The sequence below is a fragment of the Podarcis erhardii genome, assembly GCF_964252035.2.
Source record: "Podarcis erhardii genome assembly, chromosome: 8".
Classification (NCBI taxonomy): Eukaryota; Metazoa; Chordata; class Lepidosauria; order Squamata; family Lacertidae; genus Podarcis; species Podarcis erhardii.
In genome coordinates, this window is record NC_138499.1 from 48502211 (window position 1) to 48528234 (window position 26024).

Here is a 26024-nt window from a genome sequence, read left to right on the forward strand (position 1 = left end):
CTAAAAGCTTCTGCCTTCGCATATCACTTACAATTAAGCACAGATGGACAAAGGAGCCTGGTGTATACAAGAAATCATAGCCAGGCTGACTTTACATTACCAAGTGTGTGTTAGTCAAACGCTTGAGATTCATGAAGCTAGCTTGCACATTTATTTTGTTTTCTAGTATCTCAGCAGTCCTTGAAAACAGTTTGCTTGAAAACTCTGCAAAAACCAACTGGGAGCTATGTAAGAATATAATTGCCCTGCTAATAACAAACCAGCTCCTGTTTGTTATTAGAATTTGCTCAGAAACTCTCAGGGCAGATCTACCTTTAACAAAAGGTCTCACAGTAACTACAAGAGACCTCCAATCTTATAAAACAGCCTTGCAAGTCATATGATTTCCAATTCGGCTTTTAAAAACATATGCTAAATGTCCGTGTATGTAGAACCATCTGCCAAAGTGAAGCAACTGACGTTCATAACAGACTAGTTGTCTTTTTTAATGATCTCTGCTGCAGGTTGAGTAAAAAAATATCTACCACTATTCAATTTCAAAAGAAATCACTATGGATTAGCAAGCCTCTTTCACCAACTTTTAAAGGGAGCCCAACAACCCAGAAAGCTACTGTCATCCCCCCACCATACCTGGAGTATTCACAATTACTGATCTTTCTCAAATTAATTACATGCTTAATTTTATTTCAATTTTGTTTTTATTAGAAATAAACTAGAGAAGCAGAATGCAAGATTTATACATATTCATCAGCCAAAGCCAAAACCACAGAGCTATCTATTCAAATAGCAAACAATAACAACAAAATCACCCCGAAGCCTGGCCAACGTACATGCTACATTGATATTAATCTAAAATGTCTGAAAGTTAATTATTTGTGACCCAGTTATAAGCCATCTAAGAATCACATGCAGGCCAATTCTCATGCTTACATGCACTTTGTGCAACTTCATTAAGTTCAGAGAGACTTAATGGATTATAATGTATCAGCATATGGTCCATCTTCCCAGGATTATCAGGTACAGGAGAAATCAATATAAATGAAGCCTGAAACTTTTAAGCAGTGCAGTTGTAAATTAATCGTTGATATTAAGAGTCAAAGTAACTAGAGCAGCAACCCAACAGTGTCAGGTGAATGCCAATTTATTTCCCAACACACACACACACACACACACACACACACACGTGTGCTGTTTTCCTTAGTTTCTCTGTCTGGCTCTACACATGGCACACAGAATGAGGTAGGTGAATATTTAACGTTTATTAACGAAATGTGTAAACTGCTATTCATTAAAAGTAAAATCACAGGACAGTTTCCAATATATTATCTAAAATCATAATGCAAATAAATCAAACCATACAATTCTAAAAGCAACAACATAAAATTTAAAGATAAATGGCACTGCTTCAGACTACAAGTGTGATACTATTTTTGAATTCTCCCCCACATAACAGATGGAAAACTAGAAGATTTTTGACAAAGACTCTGTTGTGCTGGTTTTGTGTCTACAAGTTTTGCTCCCCACCTGCAGTCTGAAGTCGTACAGTTTATTCTACCATCTCATTGTGATGCATGTATAGACCAACTCTTTTCTTCTCTATCTGAAAAAGAAATGGCATCAAGTGCTTTGAAGGCAGCAAACTGACCTTAGATGACAATTGATTTAAAAGCAGTATTAATAATTCAACAGATGGCACTGCCTTGCTTCATTCAGTTGAGATGCAACAGTGAAGTCATATATACATATATACATTCTGAAAAATACTGAAGGTTCAGGAAATATGGATTATGTAATCTAGAATTTGAAGTGGTGTGGTGGCTGAAAGTTGGGAAGTTCTTACTTTAAAGCTCAGTACCTAGCCATATTCAAGCCATGATGTTTTAACACACCTGACCAAATGTTGCAGCATGTGGGCTCCTTTTCTTGAGAAGTCTGATGCTGGAGTGTCCCATGGGCCTACCCAGTGATTCAGGGGGAGATACCATGTCTCTACCTAAACTCTGGCCTGGGAATCAAGGAACAAGCAAGGGAGGACCAGCAGTGCTTGGCTGAATCAGTGGCTGAATCAGGGAAGAGAAGCAGGGATAGCACATCTAGGATCAAGTGCCAGAACCAGAAGCTTGATTGCTCTCAACAGTCAGCAGAAACAGCTTGGAGACCAAGCTCCACTTACTAGAGGAGTCTACTTTGCACCAATATTATTTTTGAAATCAGGTGTAGAACTCCCACCTGTCAGGCCTCCCCATTTTCTCTGTCAGGCTATTTGGCCCCCATATATATCATATATGATGTTATGTGTGGGATAGACAAGGATTGGTGGGAAGGGTCAGGCACTGATAATTACATGGCACTTCCCAAGTGCCTGTCAACCAGCTGATGGTTGGGTGCTTCAGAAGCACTGCGCAAAGCACTGTGCTTAGTGTAGAGAATGTAAATGCTATATCAAATCATAGCACTGGTAAAAGCTACCACCAGGAAATTATTAACTGCAGCAAATTGAATAATAAAGATGTATCTTTCAAAGATAACAGTAGTTTACTTCTTGCATACATCTAAATAAATGGATCCATAGAAGATGTTTAAAGGGTTAGGGTGCCAATAAACAGGGGGGAAATTAACATATACTTTTGCACTAAGGAAGTATTACACCACAGCATGGATTGGCAAGAAACATCAAAGTGTTGATTAACTCAGCCTTCTGAAGCAGCTGGCAAGATGCCTGGATATTTCAGATTACTGCTTCTACAGTAACTCCCTTGGGTGACTGCATTGCTTTTCTTTCTTCCGCTTTCCAAAATGTTGCTTTCTTTTCTTTTTTTCCCTTTTGTGTGTACTCGTCAATAAAAATGCTGTGCTCTACTTGGCAGGAAGTTCTCCTCTAACGAACCAGTCCCCATTCAGTGACTGCGGCTGCCACACATATCATTACAGGAAAAATAAAAATATCTTCCATATGTTTTATCATCTGGACTTACTTGACAATAGTTCATTTTACAACAAGCAAGGTAATTCATATGAGAACTGTACAAACTTGGCAGGTTTTGAATCACCTGTGTAGCCTTTGTGCATAACATTTCTAGAACAGTTGTGTGGATGGAATGAGGAAATTAGAAGCCAAAAATAAATAAAGGCTATCTCGATTCAAAATGAGCAACTGACATTTATTTGTAAATATTTAAAGGATCACTAGAGTTACTATAAAGCTCCTCCTAGGGTTCTTCCAGGTAACTTGTTTATTGACCATTCATACCAATTTGCTTGCACTAGGCTTACACTGAGGTTAGACGATGTGTAGTCTTCACTGGGGATTAATTCTGATTTGCTTGTGGGGAGATTATATAACAATGAGCATTCATCCTGATTTGTGCTAATACATCTTGCTGTTAACCATTCATCCATTCCATACTTTTCAGTGCCTTTCCCAGCCACTTTCTTAACTGCAAAAAGTCTGTTCTTTAAAAAGTGAATTTGTTTCGCTATGGTGGCAGGCTGCTTTAATTGTGCAAAGCTAAATTTATGAACCTTTTTGGCTCTGTGAGCCAAATCCTTATCAGGTTGGCCTCATGGGCCAAAATTTGACAGGTATGGGGGTGGGGGTCAAAACTGTGTTCATCACCGACATCAGATGATTTGGTGGAACTTCAAAGCACCATGAAGCCAGCAAGACTTGCCTACCCCATCAGAAAGCAGACTTGGCTCTCTTGTCCATCAGCAGTTTGTACTGAAACTGCTGCTAAAACAGAGTTCCCCCTCCCATTTTGGTTTCAATGAAACTGATAAGCAGTGAGGGCACACCACAGGGTGGTGAAATGAAGAAACCTTTCATTTTAGGAGGGCTGCCCAATCAGAAAGGGGTTTGCACTGAAACCCCTGCAAAAATGAAGCCTTACCATGTGGAGGGAAGTTCTATAGGGAACAATTAAAGCTGCATCCATGAAAGGGCCACTCCTAGAGTTATTAAAGAGCAGGTGTCTTCAAATCCAATAACATGTGTATCTGCACATAGATTTCCTCTCTGTTTGCACTGCACTGTGGAGAAAATAAGAACAGGGGATGTTTTCAAGCAGTAGAAGTGACTCCCCCTGTTTCCTGCCTTCTTTAGCCCCAGCCAATTGAGAAAAGATCACATTGTGTGTGTATATGCCGGGGGAGAGAATCGGTGGTGATCACAAACAAGGGTTGGAAAGTAAAACAGGATTGCTGACCATGCTGCTGCTGCTGAAGAAAGCGGAATAATTTTGTCCTTGAATTAGAGGGGAAACTGTTTTGCAGTTGACTGTTCGTTCATTGTACATGCTGTACTTTTAGCTCTTGAAGACCAGAAATGGAAATTTTATTTTAGCTCAGTAATTGACTGAAAAACTAGGCCTGTGGTACAACACTGTGATGTCGTGGACAACAGTAGCAATCAGCTCTTCCCAAGCAATTGAGTAGTGCTTAGCTTTACTTTCTAAAGTTACACATGTCAGGACTGAAGCCTACCTAGAATTGACATCTTTTAAGTGTTGATTATCCCAAACATACAGTTGCTTAAAGATAAGGGAAATTAATTCAATTCATGTTCAGGGAAACACATATCATGACTTTAACCTACTTTTAAAAACATATCCTATGACTGAGCTTCAGTGAGCCATGACACAAATTAAGCCGTAAATGGGATAAGATGCAGCAGAGAACAGAAAGCTCAGAGGAAATAAAGCCCAGTGTATGTTGGTCAGGGGAAAAAGAAATACAAAAATAATAGCTTTCCTTTCTTTTTTCCAAGGAAGGTGAGCATTCAGGAGAATAAGTCTGTATGAAACAGTCATGCTGCAATAGGCAGCTTAGATACACAGTCTGAGGGTTCTTAGCCCTGTCTACAAGAGACTGTAGACTTGTGTGTAGTACGCAAAAATTATAGAAGGGATGAATCAGCAGTTGTGCTTGGACAATGCAAGCTGCTATTGCATCCATGTGGCACTGCATACTACCATCTCCACAGAAGAGAGGAACTTAGTTATGCTTGGGCCAGTAATGTAGGGCATAGTAGATGTCACGGAACATGACAAGACAGGGCCATACAAGCAGACTGGGCTAACTTCCACTCACTTGCTCTCAAGCAGTGGCAATCTGTAGAGGCACAGACCTTCCCTTCCTTGGCTGCCATTCAGTATAACCATCATCTATTTTTATTTGTATGCCGCTTCCCCACAAAACTGTGCCCACAACATATCAAGTGACCAAGTATAAGAAAGATATATTAGAAACAATTAGAAATAGTATCATCTTTTTTTAAAAAAATCATTCTATACAAGTCTGCATAAAATAAGACAAATAAACCAACAGCTTAAAGCTAAACAGGAGAGAAAATTGCCTAACACAGGGGAAAAAAAAATAGTATCCCAAACATTCACACACTCCAGATGCATATGTTTCTAATAGTTTGGACCCAAGACACCATCTTCACATATTCAGGGGTGCCACACCACCTCCCACCTAGGATACTGCAGACACTACCACTTAGGGCCACTGTTATCAAGTATTTTACTCCACACAGGGGCCAATAACCTTCATTCCACAGTCTACAACCAGCATACATTCACCAGGGCTAGAGGCCATAAACAAACTTTTGTTGGGGCAAGGGATTAGTATGCTTCTTAAGGAATGGGGATTAGCACTGTGGAACAATATAAAGGATGCTGCTGAGATTCTGTATAGACAGCGCAGTGCTGAGATGTCACTAGGCCTGGCTAACTAAGATTACTTTACAACTCTTTACAGCTACAGAGATTCTGTGCACACTCCCCTAAACTTTTGCTTCCTTCCATTTTAATTTGCTGGCTTAAAACCCCAGCTCTGTAGCAGAGGTCATCCTAACAGTAGCTGAGAATGGTTGGGAGTAATGTGAGGGAGAGGAGGAGATAATTAGAGAGAAAGAAGAAAATTCTCAGGATGAGAAATGATGTGCTTAGAAGTTACACCTTTTTTACTTGAACGAAAGGGTTTGAGTCTCAGGAAGAATAAAAAATAATGATGGGGAAATGAAAGTATAATAAAGCTTGAGAAATATGATGACTCTTGTAAAACACTCCACTGTGCTAGATTTATGGCAAATGTTTCTCATAGGCATTCAGCACCAATAAAACATAATATTTCGTAGCAGTGCTTTTTGCAATATTTTCCTCTCCTTGGAGAAATACTTGCTAAAATAATGTTGCTATCATAATTATTAACCACTTTCACTATAACTTCTGAAACACTAGGTTTTCTTAACCCATTGTGTCAGATTAAGCCCTTTGGCAATATTGTTGCTAAAGGGCTGACAATATTGCACCAGTTGTTAATTTGTTTCCAGGGTAAATGTAAGCACTGATGATTAGCTGTGAAATTCTAAATACTTGGGACCAGGTTATTTGAAGGACTTCATATTCCTGCGTTAACTTGCCCAGGTCCTAAGAATAATCACAATGGCTCAAATGTCAACAGGTCTATCAGATTGGTGGGAATAATACAAGGGCCTATGGCGGCCCCATACTTATGAAATGCCCTTCATTGGGAAGTATGCCTGTTTCCTTCTTTATTTTTAAAGTCTGATTTTTAATCCTGCATTTCAGCCTGCTTTTAATTTCTGCTGTCTTTATTTTAATAAAGCATTTATGAACTACTTAATAGTCTAGAAATCTAAGTGGTGTGCAATATTTTTAAAAAACCCAGTATCATTAAAAATACAGTCTAAAACAAATAAAACAACAATGCAAAAGCTTATGAAAAGAAATAAAACAGAAATTTGGGCAGTCAGCATATAGGTCTGGTCTTATAAGTCAGGGAAAGCCTGAGCAAAAGGATGTCTTCACAAAACATATGAAGCAACTGATGGTTGCTGCCTCAAAAATGACAGAAGAGAGTGCATTCTGTAGAAAATACAGGTGCAACTGCAGAAAATGCCTATTTTCAGGTCTCAGTTCTGCCACAAGCAAACTTCCCCCAGGTGATCTTTGGTTTTGACTTGGAATGTTATTTTTATGCTTTCATCTGAATGGTTTAATTGTGTTTCATCTGTATTTTGCTGTTGCATATTTTTAAAGTCTTTTATTTTCTAAACTGCCTTGAGAAGGTTTCTATATTTAAAGATGATATAAATGTATTTTAAATAAATAAGAGCTGTACTGGATCAGGCTGGATTTAGCTCAGCAGCCTGCTTCCCACATTGGGCAAACGAGAAACCAACAAGCAGGAAATGATCACAACAGCCCTCTTGCGCTGTTGCTCTAATTAACATCAACCATATTGTTTTCACTTTTAATGCACATAAAGGGTTGTATTCAATGTGGTGCTAAGCAGATCAGTCCATTAGTGCAAGGATTTATTCTTGCACAACAGAACCATCTCCCCCTCCTCCTCCTCCTCTGGGGTTCCCTCAACCTTCCTGAGAAGATTTGGCGGTGATATGGGGGCGTGCATAGGATGGGGGAGGAGATGGCAGAATACTGTTGCAGTAATGTTATTATTATAAACAATAATTTATTATTTATATGCCACCCATCCAACTAGGTTATCCCAGCCACACTGGGCGGCTTCCAACAAATAAAAACACAGTAAGACATCGAACATTAAAAACATTAGTAATCCTAACCCTGTGGTAGCACATCTATAGCTACATACCGCCCAAAGAGCTCCAAGTAAAAAGTCCTTCAAACAGCTTTTTCACTTTTTCCTCCTGTCCTTGACGTAGCCAACAGCACAAACTATACAGATATACTAAGATTTCAGTATCTACTAAGTTCAGTAAGGCTTGCTCCCAGTGCAATCCTAAATATGTCTGCTGAAAGTAAAGTTCGGTGCTCCCAGGTCATGGAGTATAGATGTACTTCTTTGCTCTGGCCCTTCCTGTGATTCACCCCATTCCTCTAATTATAGGTTGTCTTAACTTATAATAATATCAAATTTTTAAATCGCTGTAACCTTCCCTGGGACCTTATGATAAAAAATGGGTCAGAGGGAGGAGGAGAAAAGAGCATGCTAGAGAACTGGGAATCCAAGTCCCCTCCCCCTTAGTTCTCCCCCACTACACCCTCAAACCACCCTGGCATGCCCCCTCTTCAGCCCCACTGGTGACAGAGCTTCAAAAGTAGTACAGTACAGTAGTACAGTACAGTACAGTAGTACAGTACAGTAGTATAGCTGAGCAAGTGAAATCTGACACTGGAATTTTCACCCTCTCCCCACAAAAGCCTCCTATTTTCCCTGGGGCACTCTTGCAGGTTGTAGGTTTGCTGGACCTGCCACCTAATCAACTTGCCTGCTCTGCATGCCAGCTCCCTTCAGTAAAGTAATTACACTGAACTGTCAGCATAGACCCACAAAGTAAAGTGCACCTTCCACTGCCCCATTTGTTTTAATAGATGTAGTGCTGCTTAGTAGATAGAGGGTTGCACATCATGCTGAATTGGGTAATGGAGCTAAAAGAAGAAGAAGAAATAACGATATGGCCATGTTTAGTGATCCTTTTGTACAAGGTGAAGTTTCACCATTCAAGCCGGGCAAAAGGCATTTTCATTGAGGTTTGTGTGAATATCCCTGAACAGTTTTTTGCCTCGAGTGGCTAAGTAGAGAATTTTCATGAACAGCTAATCTCCCCAAAGTGAATGCGTAATTGGAACACTGCATCACCATAGCTTTTGGACTGTAATGGATGTTTTATCAACACATTCTGTAAAAATTAATTAGATGCTTCGCATGCGTGCGTGCGTGGGAGAAGCTTCCTGAAAATATTCTGTTGATAAAAAGGGTGCATTTAACTCTATGATGTGTGCAAGCTTATATCATGCTTCAACAAAATACGCACACCAGTTTCAAGACCCAAATGCCCATCTTGGTCCAAAGTAAATCTAAAATGAACAGTTCATTCTGGAATACTAAAGTAGTGCTGAGGTAGAATGAAACTTTTTGTGCCAAGACAGACAGTTACTTAGGATGAAGTGAGCATCTCAAGAGCTTCAAAAACAAAAGAATCAGAGCAGGTTTCATTCAGCGTATGAAACAAAGGTCTCAGGAGAAACCATATTACAACAGTTTGACCCATCAAACAATCAATCAACCTTTATTTTAAGCTGCATTACTCAACCTGTAGTGTAACACCAGCTGCAAAGACACAGCATTTCAGCATACTGTTGACCTAATACTGTGATTAATGCTGTGAGCTACACCCAGCCTAGCTTTTCTAATCTCTAGGCTTTCTAATTTATACCAGAGATGGATAGGCTATCAGTAGGGAATTATGAGGATTAGTTGCTGTTTATCTCTCCCTTGCAGAGACACTTCTCTGCTTATGGAATTATCATAAACCCTCCAGCTACATTGCTACTTCCGTACTTACTCAGAAGTCTGGCTGCTTACTACAAAGGTTGAAAAATGGTGACCAAATTGTTATTAAAATGTTATAGTGGGCAAACGAGCTTTTGGAATTCATTTGTGTACCTTTGCCAAAATGTCATGTTGCTTCACTAGAAATGTGTGTGGTTTGCAAACCAGCTTGCATTTATCCCAAATCAATCAACACAGTTTTCTTCATATCAGTTAAAATTTAATGCAATGCTTGAAGATTTCCCAAAGCATAATCATAGGTAAAATTGCTAACCAAGCATACATACCAGTGTTTTATCAGTAGTTAAGTTATACAAGTACCTTCTAATTTTAGTGTTATCCCAAATGGAAATATTATGGCTAATTATAACAATACAATTAGCTGTATTAAAATAAATTTTACTGAGCATACAGCAGTCACTTTATTTTATATTTATAATTTGAAACCAGTGATCTATGGACAAAAGATAGATGAAGCAAGAACTTTAAAAGAATAATGTTATCTATTTATTTCTTAAATGGATTTTTTTTAAAAAAAATCCATTAGTTCCTTTCTGATCTTTTATTCTTTTTATTCCTTTTTGCTCCCTTCTCTGAAAATGAATCCCGACCTTTTGCCCCTTGCCTTATGGAGGCTTAGAAATAACACAAGTGCTGATGGTGGAGTATAAAGTAGTATATATAAAAGGAACTTGGATTATATGGTGAAAATAAAACAATCCATCTCAACTTCCCATTGTGACTAGCTTTCAAGATGCTTGATATGGTACCCTAAAAACTTTTTATTTACACTTCAAGATCAGAACAGTGTGTTTGTATACACACACACTTAGGCAAAGAGAGAGCAGTGTTTTTCTGTTTCACATCCAGGCATATCAAGCGACACATGTTGTTAGCTGTGCAAAAAATAAAATAAAAAATAAAAAAATCTTTCTCTTACCATTCTGCTTGCCATAGAACTTGGAAAATGACTTTGCGTTATCAAGACAGGTATGTTTTTATTGATCTATGGAAGATCTGGCAACTTTCCCACAGAATTGCTTCAAGCATAATAATTAATATAAATTGCAAATCTCACTCCATCCCCTTCTCTCTCTCTAAGAATGTAAGTACACATTATTGGATCAGACATGGACAAGGATTCTTTAAAGATGCACATATATTTCTAAATAACCAAAGACTGTTATAACTGCACTTGCTGGTTAAAGCTCTTCAAATGACATAGAAGCTTTATAAACTTAAAAGTGTTATTCTAAAGCAGCAATGCTGCAGCAAGCAAAGGCTCTAACAGCTCAAACAGCTGCTAGTGGCTGTAAAGCCAGACAGGATGTGTGTGACTGCTGCCATGGAAACAAAGGGGCAGTCCATCCTTATTGAGCACAGGATATGAGCTCAGTGTGTGTCATATGACCTGTACAAGATGTACATGGGTGGAGTTTGGAGTTTCTCTCTGTTTTGTTGAAGAGAGCTGACATCTTTGACTGTATGACTGCTATAGACAGGAATAAAGCATGTAGTTACATTTCTGTCTGTGTCTGATTCCCCTCCCTGGGGATATGCAGGGAGGAGGAGAAGGAGGAGAAGCAGTTGGTGTGTTTTTCTCACAGCCTGAGGAAAATCGCCGGAACGGACCTCGTGTGTTTTTTCCTGCCGGGAGTCGCCGGAGGGAGGTCAAAGGAATTCAGCCGGTGCCTGGAGAGATAGGCACATACCTCTGACCGAGCCTGAATTCCAACAGTGGTAGCAAGAGCCAGATGGTTTCTTCGATCCATGGGAGTCTGCATCAAAGAGTGGCAGAGCTGCTGTTTCCATTGCTCCATGGAGGCCTGAAGTGAGAGGCTATTTCTCTGCAGCCAGAAGCTCACCAGAGGAAGCTGAAAGCCAAGCTACGGAGCCCAGGTATGAGATTTTCAGGCTTAAAAGTGTGAATGCAGATTGATTCATTCTCTGCTTCGAGGGAGCCAGGTTTGGGGAAAACAGCTCCGAGAGAGGAGAACTCTGCATTCCAAACATTCCTGTGGTTTTCCTGTCCAAGGAAAGGAATGCTGTTGCTTAGCAACGCAGGCCGGTTTCAAGATAAGGGACTTTCCAAGCGGCCAGTGTTATAGCTGCCAGGTGCACAGAGTGTAAACAAGCCAGCTATTGGATTTTAGAGGCTTGTGTTTGAGAGTCAATGCAAGGACTCAAAATGGATGCTAAGAAGGGGGGAGCCCTGCCTTCTCCGCCCCTTTTGACCAGTGACAATTATGCATCTTGGTCTATTAAGATGAAGGCCCTGCTGCAGAATCAGAGACTGTTTGAGGTGATTGAGAACCCCATCCCTGCAGCACCAACGCGTGCTTGGGAGTCACAGGATGTGAAGGCCAGAACTGCTATAATTCTGTGCGTGTCAGACTCTGAGCTTATTCATATACAGGATTTACAGCACACGAGAGATGTTTGGGACACGCTGAGAAGGACACATCAGAGAGATGCAGGTTCTTCAGCGTTGCTGTATTTTGAGAAGCTGACCAACCTGAGGCTTGCGCCTGATGGAGATGTTCAAGCGCACCTGACGGAAATGAAATTTCTGCGTCAACAGATGGTGGAACGTAATTTCCGTCTGCAGGAGGAAGTGTTTTGCTTCATGGTGATCAACAGCCTGAATCGGACTTACAAAACGGTAGCCAGTCAGCTGGGGTCTCTCCCAGCGCAAGATTTAACGTCAGACAGGGTCTTTGCCGTGGTTCTTTGTGAACATGACAGACTTGCTGCCCTGGAAGTCAAGGACAGGGGGAGACAAGAACGGAGTTCTGACACCCCCACTGCTACAGCTACTGGAGAAAATGCTGTAGCTTTGAACGTTGTCCGATGCTACAATTGTGGACAGACTGGGCATCTTCAGCGGTACTGCAAGAAGCCACGTCAGAACAAGGGAGCCAAGGGCAGCTCCACGAAGTCTGAGGCGTCAGGCAGAGGTCATGCCAAGTCACAGACGAAGCCTGCAAAGGCTTTGATGTCGAAAGGAACCAAGCCAGATGTGGAGAACGTTTTTATCATAGACACGGGAGCGACATTTCACATGACCCATCGTAGGGATTTGTTTTCGTCGTTTAAGAAGCAAAGCTTCGTTGTACTACAAGCCAACGGTCAAGAGCTGGAAGCCACCGGAATCAGGACTGTGTATCTTAAAAGTCAGAACTTGACTATAAACAATGTTTATTTGGTTCCAGAGTTGAAGTACAATCTGCTCAGCGTTTCGCAGATTGCCAAGAAGGGACTAAAACTGTCCTATGATGATCAACACTGCGAGATCTACAAAGATGGAGAGTTGTATCTTTCTGCTGAAGAGAAAGATGGACTATATTTGTTGACTTTTGATCAAAGTGATTACATGGAATGTAATTCTTGTGATTCTAACATGATTTCTTTTGCAGGTGTAACCCAGAAGAACACCAACCAGGTCACCTCGAGGGTCGACAAGGCATTTCAGCGGGTGTATGCTGATGTGATTGGTCCTTTAGCACCGTCTAGAGGCAATGCAAAGTATTACCTAATATGTGTTGATTCTTTCACAGGTTTTGTCTGGATTTATCTTTTGGAGAGACCGAAAGAAGCCTTAGAAAGGTTTAAAGAGTTTTGTGAAAAGGTTAAAAATATGCATGATGCTGACATAGATTGTCTTTGCACAGATGAGAAGCCAATTTTTCTTTTACAGGATTTCCAGAGGTTCCTGAAGAAGAAAGGGATAAGACACAAAATTGCAGCTTCAGAAGAAGCTTGGAACAAATGTGTCTGTGTTAGGGTGAACAAAGAATTGCAAAAGGGAATGGAAGCGCAATTGCTTAGTTCACATCTGCCACATGAGTACTGGGCTGAGTCGCTAACGTCATATTGTTATACGTGGTTGAGAAAGTTTTCAAAAGAGTTGGGAAGTTCTCCTTTTGAGAAACTGTTCCACAGAAAACCTTCTGTTGCCCATTTCAAGGTTTTCGGGTCTCATGTGAGAACAGAAGCTCCGGGTGGAGTTAAGAATGCCAGAGGCATTTTTGTGGGTTATGAAAAGGGTCTCTACAGAGTAATTTTGTCTGAATCTGGTAAGGTGATTCTCACAAAATTTCTAGAGAGTGCTCCTGAACAGGAGCGAGTGGTTGTTCACACATTTCCCACAGGTAATGATGATTCTGATGATTCTGATGATTCTGATGATGATGTTGATTTTGTTGAGTTCAGTAGTACTGATGACAGCGATAGCTCAGATAGCTCAGTTGTCACAGTCATTGAGAGGAAATCTCACGTAATGACTAGACCCTCAGAAGAGGAGGAAGATGAACCATTGTTTACGATTGGTACTGGTTCTCCAGAGAGTCCAAAGGTTGAACCAGAAAGCAAAGAAGAGCAGCACTTCCTACGTAGGTCTGAGAGAGCAACGAAGGGTGTACCACCCAAGAGGTATTCAAAGGAGTTTGCTAACCTAGCTGTTGCTATTGTAAACGACCAAGGTCAAATTGAAGCTGTGTCTGAGTCAGAGACAAAGGCACAACAGGGAGTTGTTAACCAAGGTAATGCAGATGCACTCATTCCTTGGAAGTCGCACAACCAGAGAGGTACATTGGTAAAACCAGTGGCGGGTAGTTCCAAGGGTGGAACTGAAACAACAGGGGAGTGTTATAAGTATAACAACTGTTTGTTTTCTTCTCTGGATGATGCTTTGCTCGCAGCACGCATTGATACTTTAGGGGGAGTATGTTATTCTAAAGCAGCAATGCTGCAGCAAGCAAAGGCTCTAACAGCTCAAACAGCTGCTAGTGGCTGTAAAGCCAGACAGGATGTGTGTGACTGCTGCCATGGAAACAAAGGGGCAGTCCATCCTTATTGAGCACAGGATATGAGCTCAGTGTGTGTCATATGACCTATACAGGATGTACATGGGTGGAGTTTGGAGTTTCTCTCTGTTTTGTTGAAGAGAGCTGACATCTTTGACTGTATGACTGCTATAGACAGGAATAAAGCATGTAGTTACATTTCTGTCTGTGTCTGATTCCCCTCCCTGGGGATATGCAGGGAGGAGGAGAAGGAGGAGAAGCAGTTGGTGTGTTTTTCTCACAGCCTGAGGAAAATCACCGGAACGGACCTCGTGTGTTTTTTCCTGCCGGGAGTCGCCGGAGGGAGGTCAAAGGAATTCAGCCGGTGCCTGGAGAGATAGGCACATACCTCTGACCGAGCCTGAATTCCAACAAAAAGTTCCTGACAAACAGAGAGACAGACACTGAATTGCTATTTGACCTCTGCATAGAGGGTCAAAAAGCCAATAGGGGGTGATTTTCATGGGGAACATGACATGGGAAAAGGGTTAACCGATCCTCACACAGAAGAATAGTCCTAATAAGGCCCTAATACTCATCCTCATGGCTGCTATTCAATTTGTGGATATGGGAGGTCCAATCAAGACTATCGTGGCTCTTATACGTCCATTATCCTTTACACACACACACACACACAGAGAGAGAGAGAGAGAGAGAGAGAGAGAGAGACTATATAGTGCTTTTTCATGTCATGGTCAGCATATTTAAATGTAATTTCTTTATGTTTTATAAGCCACGTTAAATTATTCAGTGTGCACACTGAAAATTAAACCTGCTACTACCCCATTTTCCAATGCAATAGAAAATATAACCTGAAAAAGTATGGCTGTTCTTGCATTTTCCAAAGCCAAGCTTAGTCTTGTCTTTCTCCAATGATGTGCAAGAGAGATATCTGTTGCTATAAGAAGCATACATTCTCAGCAAGCACTTTACTTTTATCCTATTAGGAAAACAATTATCTGAACGGGAGCCAATCACAAAACTTTTGCCATTCCCAGCTAAAAGGGAAGTAGAATTCTAATTACACTTCTGAACTCTTAATTGTTTATTTCAAAAGTGGCACTTGAAAATTACCCCTCTCACTATCTGAACAAAATTCAAAGTCCAGCCCAGGCACGTGGAACAATTAATTCAAACTGACACTTTCAATTTATGTTGCTCAACTGTGTTACATGGTGACATCCTCTCAGCAGTCTCTTTATGACATCCTTCAACATGAATACAAAAATAAGGAAGAACTATATATTCTCAGTCAAGTATTTTGGGGAAATACCTGTAATGTGTGCAATGTTGGGTGGCCAGCTGTTATGAAAGAGCTCTCCTAAGACAATGCTGTGGTTAAGTCGGATTTTCACCAACATGAGCTACAAAAATCCGCCCTTGGCTTAGACTCTAGACATTGCATGAAGCTCAATGCTTTAAATACAAAGTCCAGGCACTGATCCTCTACCAGCTGAGACCTTCATGAAGCTATTCTTGCTTTCAGATTACCGATAGATCTTAGCTCTGAATGTAATTGTGTCATTCTATAAATACCTGTGGGAGTATATTCTGTTGCACATTTGGAAACGTTTCTTCTTCACCTCCATCATTATCCCCTCCCCACTTTTTAGTTGAAAGTTCTGGGATAAAGCTGTGCAGTTAAAAGGGCAAATGTGGAAATGATTACACTTGCACTGCTTTCAAACTGCTTTTCCTTCTACAGATAAAAATGAGAACATTCTCTCAGGAATCACTATGTTTTAAAGCTTCAGACAATGCTTATAAAGACACTAAAGGGAGCTTTGATGTCCTGCATGCTAATAGCAAAGGAAACGTTGCAGAGATTTCAACATGCTATCATCATCAGCTAGTTACTGGAACTATATTAAATGAAGCATATATCAATGCTGCAGACTTTGAATAAGAAAAACTGAAGAAAGAGTTCTGGAAGATTGGAGAGAGAGAGAGAGAACAGAAAGCTAAGCACAGCAGCTGTGGGATAAGTGAGAGCTACTCATGTTGATGACATAATGCTGCACCATCAATCTTAAAAAGATGGCTCTCAAAGTTGGGAAGTGATTGTCCAGGGCTGAACTCATCTAGAGTAAAGGGGTAAGCATTCTGTTGTACATAAAGGATGCAAAGTGAAAAATGTCATATGCTCTTCTTGCTCTCTTGTTTTTTAGACACACACACGGGAAGTCGTATTTTCTTCATAAAGCTTCCATGCACACACACAAACACATGCACCACATGCTGATACAACCCAGTATTCAAAAATGTTACCGAATGAAGTTTACTGTGAGAAAAAACCCCACCCAGATTCCCGAGAGCCCAATGCCTTTGAAATTTGCTTGAAAGCTTTAGCTACTGCAGCGGGTTAATTACAGCAGCCAAGTGAGGATTCCCAGGTAAGATCCTCCCTCTATTGTGTGGGCAGGTAGTCCCTCCCCTACCTGGCCTGGTCTCCTTGGCAACGCTTCCCACAGGCGGGATTGGACAACTGACTGAGGTCGGGCGGAGACCTCCAGGTATCCCACCTGGGGGAAGGCGAAGCCAAGCCTGTGTTGATGGAGCCGCTCAAGATCCAGGGGCTGCACGCATCCACACAAAGGTCGCCCCCGTTTTATGTGGGGAGCGGTCATTACAGCAGCCTTCCTGTTGAAGGACTAGATTGGTTTCTGGTGGGTGGGCTGGAAGCACTCACCTGACCCTCCTCAATCAGCCGCATCCCTGTGGTATATTGGGAAGGAGAGGAGCGAAGTGGCAGTGAGATGAGGTGGTGGCAGTGCAAACACACCAGCGGAGCCAAACCAGCACTCCTGCCAATGCATTTGTACTGCACTTCCTCATTTCCTCCCCACCCCTTTCCCTCCCAGTTCACTGCAGCAATGTGAGTGGATGGGAGGTCAGGTGAGTGCTGCCGCCTCACTCCACTGCTTGAATGCTTGCATACCCTGCAGCCTAGCACAAATATATATACCCAGCTGATCTTGAGTTTAAAACTGGGGGCTTGCTCTGGAGTTCTCTTAACATTTTCCTCATTCTTTCAGATCCAGCACATTATTGTACTGATTTCTTCTCCTTTAGTTTAAATATAACACTGCCATTATCGTTAACACGTTTAAGCACCAATAAAAAAACAACCCCTAAAACTAGCAAATATTGAAAATTCTACTTCAATATGCGGGAAATGTGATTGTGGAGAATGTGATGGGGAATTGAAACTTATCAGAGAGAACCCAGATTTTCAGTGTGTTTTCATTCTCCTGTTATTCATGCTCACTGCGCTCTCTCACCACATATCTTGCTCTAAGAATGATGCTGCAGGCAATGCAGCAAGCAAGAGTGGAAACATTCACTTTACAATCCTTAGTTTCTTAAGAAAAGTGCTGTTGAAGCTTCCATATCTAATGCAGACATGTCACATGGGTACACTGGAAAGAAAAACCCTAAGGGGGATCTCTCTTTTTGAATGCTCTGCCCCATATTCTGCTACACTGAATCTAACAACATTCTGTAACTACATTTAACAAAGAGGAAGAGGAGGAAGAGAAAGGGCTACTGATAAAAAGGTTCCTTAAAATGGAAGCAAATTGATGCTGTAAACAAGTTGCATTATTACTTCCAGTGGTAGATACTATAGTTGAGATTATGTACAACATTGTGAAGAAAAAGCAATCTTTCACTTTTCTTTTAGAATAGAATACAAAGTATTGCTACTGAACACTGTTTTAGCTACGCCAGGACCTATGCAGAATCTAGAATTGGCATAGCATCTCTACTAAGACAGTAGGGGATAAAGGAAAGGAATTCACAAACATATTAAGCAGTGAAGGGCAGGTATCATAGGGAAATGGTGGTTCAGAAAGACAATGAAGTATCTCCTTGATACTTGTTAATGTACAAGAACAAAAGCATGCCAATTGTTCAGCCATGAACTACTAAACACACATATTAGGGATGTAGGACCCAAATAACGAGGCAAATCAGAATGATTCATGGGTCTCCTGTCCTCCCAAATCAAAGTGTGATTTAATCCCCTGATCCAAACACACAAAAATAAAAACCCAGTCGGATCAGGGCCCTCACAAAGCCCTGTGTCAATCTATCACTTTCTGTGCTTTTCTGTGCCATATACCCTTATTTTCTGGTCTATACGCTTGTCTAAACTAATGGGTTTTGGAAGAAATGAGGCAGACCAATTGTTGCCTGGATAGCATTGTTGGATGATGATGATGATGATGATGATGATGATGATGATGATTGTAAAGAACAGCAGTGGAGGATTATTTTTAAAAGTTAAGATTCATATAGTTGGGATTATTATTTTTTGACATCTTACATTGCTCTACTTGCTTTAACAACAACAACTTCTCTCTCTTACCCCACCCCTTACCCCATACGAGCTCTTCAGAAGTCCACAGACAGCATTCCAGATATCCTCATTCTGTAAGGCCTATTAGAGACCTGTAAGAACCACTGGCTGGTCTAGGCTTGTGTGGTGCATTAGAGGCCACAATCAACCACCAGAAAGAAAAGCTAGAGTGAAGTGGCAGTTTTTTAAAATAAATAAATTACAAACTAAAATGCACACCACTCTTAATTGTTTTAAGGTAAGAAAGAAAGAAACTATCATTCCCTTTTTAGTCCCCCCCACCCTACAAAAATAAGTCCCTGGGCCTATTGCCTGCAATTCTATGAACCGCCCTGAGACCTCCAGGTATAGGGTGGTATATAAATTCAATAAGTAATAATAATAATCTGGCAGGCTTAATAAACTTTGTGGAGAGGCTCCTCTTACTGCCGCACAATATGTTTCAGAGTTAAACACTCCTTCAGGAGCTTGAAAAGCTTGCAAGTTCCTTAAAATCAAATCAATTCAAGAACCAGCTCGAAGAAGTAGCAGAGCAAAGAATATTATTTTTATTCTTTACACTTCTGTGTTGAACCGCTGCAGATACCCACTGAGCTACAGCAAAAAGTACTGCATCAGTGAGCACTGGGTCCTGTTTACCTTTTCATTTTCTTCCCTTTCAACATGGCCAATGCGTAGGGTTTACAGATGGTTTGCTTATGTAAGTTGTGATCAGCTCCAATATGCTGGAGAGCACCCCTTTTAAAAAAAACCAACGACATGCATTTCCCCCACTCATTTTCATGCAGGCTTAGTTTACCACAAAGTAACTACAATGAAATGCTTTAAAAAGACCCATTAAATATTCCTTTTGAATTAGTGCGAGAGCACCAGAGCTCCTCTAAATGAAGTTATTAAAAAAGCAAGATAGACATTTATATAATGTGAGGGCTGGCACAAATTGCAACATGTTGAGAGTGAAAGTTATGTAAAACCTTTTGAAATATGTCACTTCTCACCACTTCAGAATATGTATATATAAACCCGACCAGAATATCTTTTACAAGCTAGTAACTCGCAAGTGATGGTTCCGGATCGTCAATCCTGGCCCAGCATATGATGTGGCTAGTCCCCTCTGGTGTTCCCCAAGGGACCACAATGTTATTAGCCCTCTCAGAGGACATGGCTTAGAGCGGCTCTTGGTCTCTGCTCTTGGACGCAAGAGCCACACCTCATTATCAAGTAGGACAGAGGATACCTTATCTCTTCCCTCTCCTTCCAACAACACCCTAATAGTTCTCACAAGGTGCTTTCACATTTCTTTCTGCTCCTCTCTTCAGTATTCCACCTGTGTGTGGCCCTCTGCTCTCTCTGATACATATAAAGCAGAAACAGCCCTTCTACATCTCTGCTCTACCATGCCTGTAGTGCCTTCAGTATATCCCTGGACTCCTTCCCTTTTCCTGTGCCAGTGTTTCTTACAGCCTCAAAGCACATCTGTTGCCAAATTTGCTTTTGCTACACCTATCCTTATCTTACAAGGCCCCACCCTCCACTCAGCATAGTGTACCTTCATTACTGTTGCTTTATTTATGTGGAACCATATAATCTTCTAGGTGATGCATTAAACCTGCCTTGGTGCAGTAGTCTGGATGACAAACTGCTTCTATCTCAGCAACTCTATAATTTCCAAGAATGTACAGTGTTTTACAAGGATATTTAACTCAAATCAAAATTTATGCTATGGATTGGAAACCCACTAAACTTAACAGCTGGACAAGAAGTTCAGAACACAACTCAGTTATATCGACTTCATTATAAATTCTTTGACACCACAATGGGTTTTTAAATAGAGAATTTAGTGAAAAACAGTTATCTAATTAAGGGTCCAAACAATCCAACAAATGAACATGCAGATGTTTTATTCTAATGCAGAGACCTCCAAACAAAAGACCTGAATCATTATGCACATCATAGGCATAACTATGCCCCACTAAATGAAGAATTTTATAAAGAGGAGGTAGAAACCTAGCAATTTTCAAAGGTGGATAACGTGCAACAGGAGTGCAAGTGTGTGTGTGTGTGTGTGTGTGTGTGTGTGTGTAGACGAAGACAGTACTTACATGCCATGTGAAAGCAACCCCTTCAAAAAGCTCTCAGATTTGTATAATTCCTTTACTAAAAATGCAGGAAGGAATTTCCTTAGCTCCAAATAAAATGATATTGTTATTTTTGTTGTTATTTCTATGAAGAATAAAAATACACTTTAATTTAAATGACCGCCAACATTGGAATACTGATTGAGCTGAGTGAATTCAAGCTGCTCAGTCCTACTCTCTTGCCCCAGAGGACTTTGAGTTGGTGTTTGACATCTGCTGACTGCCAGCAATGGAAGCCCCTTTATATCATGAGCTGAGTGAGATCTAGATTCCCACACCCACTCCTGTGCCACAGAGGACATGCTGCCTGGCAAACTGACATCAAGGTGTGATTGCTTACATCACAGGCTCATGGGATTTTGGGAGCTGAAGCCAGGTATGACACCAGGGAAGAATAAGGGTAGAGGAAGAAAAAGATGAGGGCAGAAAATGATTCTGGAATAGTCCTAGTTCCATTTGGACACTATGCAATTTCTAGAACAGTACTAGATTTGTGTGATTTTACCATGAGAATTTATAAGCTGCTCTCAGGGCTATAAACTTGAATATTTTTAATCAAGATATATTAGGCAAAGAATTAGCCCATTATCAGAGAATGAATTGTTGTGTGGACAGTGTACTTTCCAGATCAAGAACCCAACCAACTGCTTAATTGTTCATCTTCATGAAAATAAATGAATGAACAAACTGTATGTTGAGTAATACATTAAAGTACATTTATTTTGCTTCCGATGCTGCAGTACTAAACACACCAAGGTGTAAGTTTAGTTGAAATCAGTGTGTCTTGTTCCTTAGTAAACACATCTTGGATTGTGCTGCATGTCATTTTATATAGAGAAGAGGGTTACCATTCTGGGAATAGCTATTTTCCCTGCTCCTCAAAATGTAAATGCTAACAATATATGCAGAATTTTCATAGTGTAGAAGGAGTTGGATTTTAAAATACAGGTTAAAAATATTCTGGCCATCTGCAGAAGTTACATTACTTTTCATGATGTTTCCACGGCAGACTTTTTCCTCAAGAAGCTTGAACAGATGGTTAGAACGCCATTGTCTACTTGCTTGTATCCATGAAGATAATTTAGAGCCTTTTGAAATCCTCAGAAATATGGCCCTTTTTTCTGAAGGAGGTCTGTCTGCAAAAAGAATTTCAAATAAACAAAAATCCACTGAGTACACATATTCATTTGGAATTTATGAATACAAACTCTGCATTACAGGATAACCTTTTATAAAAGCAAAATTTTTTATGAGGTAACAAAAAAGTGACAAACCTGATAGAAAAAAAATAAAATATTGTAGTTATGGCAGTGCTGCTCAGAGTTACAATATGCATATTTATATTATTGACGTATTTATAGATTTTATACATGGTCATCTTAGTAAAAGTAAAATCTCAAATTCACAAATCATAATGCAAAGGTTAATATACAATGCTTCTCACAGCATCATAACTGACATGAAGCTTGTCTGCTAACTCTTAACTGTACTCTATGAAGTAAAAAAGAAAATAAAAGAAATTATAACATATCCCTCTTGAAAATATTCACTGAAGCTAGCAAAAATCGTTTTCAGTGGGCAGCCATGTAGTTGAAGCATGGGACTTGAGATGTCTTTAATGACTAAAAAAGGGTCACTTCATCAGATTTGTGGAATGCTATCCTGAGTTGGCAAGTACATGTAACTTGCAACTTACACATATTTAACTTGCGTGCATTCAGCTTTACACACTTGCCAAAAATAAAAATCACAAAAAATAAGGGTAGAAAGACTTTGAGCTATTGACTGTCTGGCTCCGAAGCACCCTCTCCGATTGCATGAAGCCCGGACAGCCCCGTGGTTTTTCCTGGAGCTGAGGGCGAGGAAACAATCGCTGAGATGGCTAGAGCGCCGGTGGCGGAAAACTCATTCTGAATTGAATAGGACACGGGTTAGAGCTCAATATTGAGCCTACCAAGTGGCGATAGCGAAGGTGAAGAGGACTTTCTTCACCGCCTCTATTGCATCTGCTGAAAATAGCAACAGGAGACTCTTTCAGGTGGTTTGCAATTTAACAGAACCACCTTTGCCATCAGGGCTTTGTAAAGACCCCAAGATCTCCTGCAACGATTTTGCAAAGTTTTTTGCATATAAAGTCGTTCAGATTCGAAAGGAGGTAGACTCCACCGTGGAAGCAGGGCTGGGGTGGGAGAGTGCTAGAGTCCTGTCTAGTCCTGTCTAGTCTAGTTGAATGGAATCAATTCCAATCTGGTTGAATGGAATCAATTCCAATCTGTTACCTCAGAGGATGTGGACAGGCTGCTTGGACAAGTGAAACCAACCACCTGTCTCCTTGATCCTTGCCCATCCTAGCTAATAAAAGCGAGCTGGGAAGGGCTGGGTGATGGGCTCTGCGGGGTGGTGAATTCTTCCCTCTGTGAGGGAGCGTTCCCAGACCCACTGAAAGAGGCGGTCATTAAACTGCTTCTTAAAAAAATATCTTTAGAATCGGCCAATATGGCCAACTATCGCCCAGTCTCAAATCTTCCAATCTTGGAAATTAAGGTACAAGAAGTCAGAGGTGGAATAATGAAATAACTTTATTATGTTTAAGCTAAAACGTATAAGATTTGGGTTACAACATTTTGGAAACTAGGTAACATGATAAAACGAAAGATACAATAAGTTTTGAAATAAGTTAACAAATTGCTGATGTTTTGTATCACAGAGAACGCAGGGTTAGGAAGATGCGGGGAAGTCCATTAGATTTGCTGAAAAAAAGATCATGGAAATTCGCAACTTCTTTATATTATTTCTTATATTTGTCTTTTATTTTTTTTTCTGTATTTTATAAACTCAATAAAAATATTATAAAAAAAAACAAATCTTCCATTCTTGGGCAAGGTGATTGAGCGAGTGGTTGCTGAACAACTCAAAGCACATCTGGAGGATGCGGACCATTTGGATCCCTTCCAATCGGGATTCAGGCCTCATCATGGGACTGAAACTGCCTTGGTTGCACTGGTTGATGATCTCCGGCGAGCTAGGGACAAAGGTGAGAGCTGTTTCCTAGTTCTGCTGGATCTCTCAGCGGCGTTTGATACCATTGACCATAACATCCTTCTGGACCGTCTTGAGGAGCTGGGAGCTGGGGGCACTGTTATACAGTGGTTCCACTCCTTCCTTCTGGACCCTGTTCAGAAAGTGGGGTGGGGGATGAGTGTTCAGACCCCTGGGCCCTCACTTGTGGGGTGCCTCAGGGTTCCGTCCTCTTCCCCATGCTTTTAACATCTATATGAAGCTGCTGGGAGAGATCATCAGGAGATCATGCAGATGATACCCAGCTCTACCTCTCTTTTAAATCAGAACCAGTGAAGGCGGTAAAGGTCCTGTGTGAGTGCCTGGAGACAGTTGGAGGATGGATGGTGGCTAACAGATTGAGGTTGAATCCTGACAAGACAGAAGTACTGTTTTGGGGGGACAAGGGGTGGGTGGGTGTGGAGGATTCCCTGGTCCTGAATGGGGTAACTGTGCCCCTGAAGGACCAGGTGCGCAGCCTGGGAGTCATTTTGGACTCACAGCTGTCCATGGAGGCACAGGTCAATTCTGTGTCCAGGGCAGCTGTTTACCAGTTCCATCTGGTACGCAGGCTGAGGCCCTACCTGCCTGCGGACTGTCTTGCCAGAGTGGTGTATGCTCTCGTTATCTCCCGCTTGGACTACTGCAACATGCTCTATGTGTTTGAAGGTGACCTGGAGACTACAATTAATCCAGAATGCGGCAGCTCGACTGGTGACTGGGATTGGCCACCAAGACCACATAACACCGGTCTTGAAAGACCTACATTGGCTCCCAGTACATTTCCGGGCACAATTCAAAGTGTTGGTGCTGACCTTTAAAGCCCTAAACAGCCTCGGCCCAGTATACTTGAAGGAGCATCTCCACCCCCATCGTTCTATCCAGACACTGAGTATTGAATATGATACAACAGTATTCCCAGGCCATGCTTCTTTATTATTAAGAAAACCGTATACAGAAACCATTATTTTCACTTGTTTTACTTCCTTTTTTTACATCTTATGATCCCTAGTACTGGTGATTGATCATGAATAGATTACATATTGATATTTCTTGACTTTATTTCATTTACGTTCCTAGGAATTTGGGTTGGAGTCAAGGACAACTTTATAAGCTCATCAAGGAGTCAATGAGCTCAGAATATGGAAAACCCTGATAGCAATGACGTCAGAGAGAAATTAAATTCAAGACATATGGATTGTGATAAGTCTGCTAAAGCTTAGATGAATGTAAAATAATTACAAAGATCATTCATAAAGCAATGCTGATAATACTATAAACATCCTGAAATTTGTCAACTAATTAACAGACGTATATTATGCCATAATAAAGGTGTTAATCTAAGGTGTCACACGAGTCTGTTGTTTTACTAAGAATAAGTAGACCATCTTGAAATTGCATCACTACTGGACACTAATACATAAAAATTGCAAAAATTAGATGTATATATTCTATGGACATTTGTTGCAGAGTACTGGAATATTTGTCAAGGTCATAAATTTGTCTCACTTCAAGAAAGCTTTTCACCACCCACAACTGCTTATTTGCAGGTTGTTCCTAGGCAACAGCATTTAAATTAGTGAATGTTAGCAAAGAAATTTAAGTTCTTTACAATAAAAGAATTGCATTGGTGGACTAGATCAAAGATTATTTCAGTCTAGCATTCAATCTCCAACAATGGTCAACCAATGCATGTAGTAGGACAGCTCACTTCAACAGATGTTTTGGACTACAACTCCGACAATCTCTGACCATTGACTATGCTGGTTTGGGAGAGTTGTAGATGTAGTCCAACAACATCTAGAGGGAATCACATTGGGGCAGGCTGCAAAAGAAATGTACAAGCAGAGCCTGATTAAAAAGCCGTTTTGCCAGAACAACAAACCTAGATGGTTCACTACAGGCCCATTACCTCTTAGGATAAAAAATAAAATAAAATAAAAGGATTAAGATTAATTGAAGATGAAACATGGATTTTATTCAAATGAGAATTCTAAAATATAACTAAGTTCACACACACACACACACACACACACACACACACACAGCATGTCACACTTCTATTGCAACTGCAACATTGGTGAAATGTTAAGATGACACCAAACTCTGCAAGCAGTAAACTGAATTACAAGTAAACCAATTTGGGAGGGGGGGACTTCAAAATGCTGCAACTCAATCTGCTATTTTCAATCCTCAGTTTTTTCAGAGCACAGTTGCAGTTGCCGTATCTTCTAAATCCTAGAGTTAAATCTACGTTCAGCTGACTGCTCTGATTAATAGCTC

At 40.7% G+C, this 26024-nt stretch overlaps 1 protein-coding gene across 7 annotated transcripts in view; it reads right to left on the bottom strand.

The window, feature by feature from the left end:
* Positions 1-26024, bottom strand: part of DLGAP1 (DLG associated protein 1) — a 289837-nt gene that overhangs the window by 199405 nt on the left and 64408 nt on the right. For 5 of the 7 annotated variants that reach the window (XM_081873841.1, XM_081873840.1, XM_081873843.1 and 2 more), the window contains exon 3: positions 21671-21820. The exons of 1 other annotated variant lie outside the window; for it this stretch is intronic. The gene's annotated coding sequence lies outside the window, so the exon portion shown is untranslated. The remainder of the gene's footprint in view (positions 1-21670; positions 21821-26024) is intronic. One more of the 7 variants, XM_081873845.1, reaches the window with a different exon arrangement.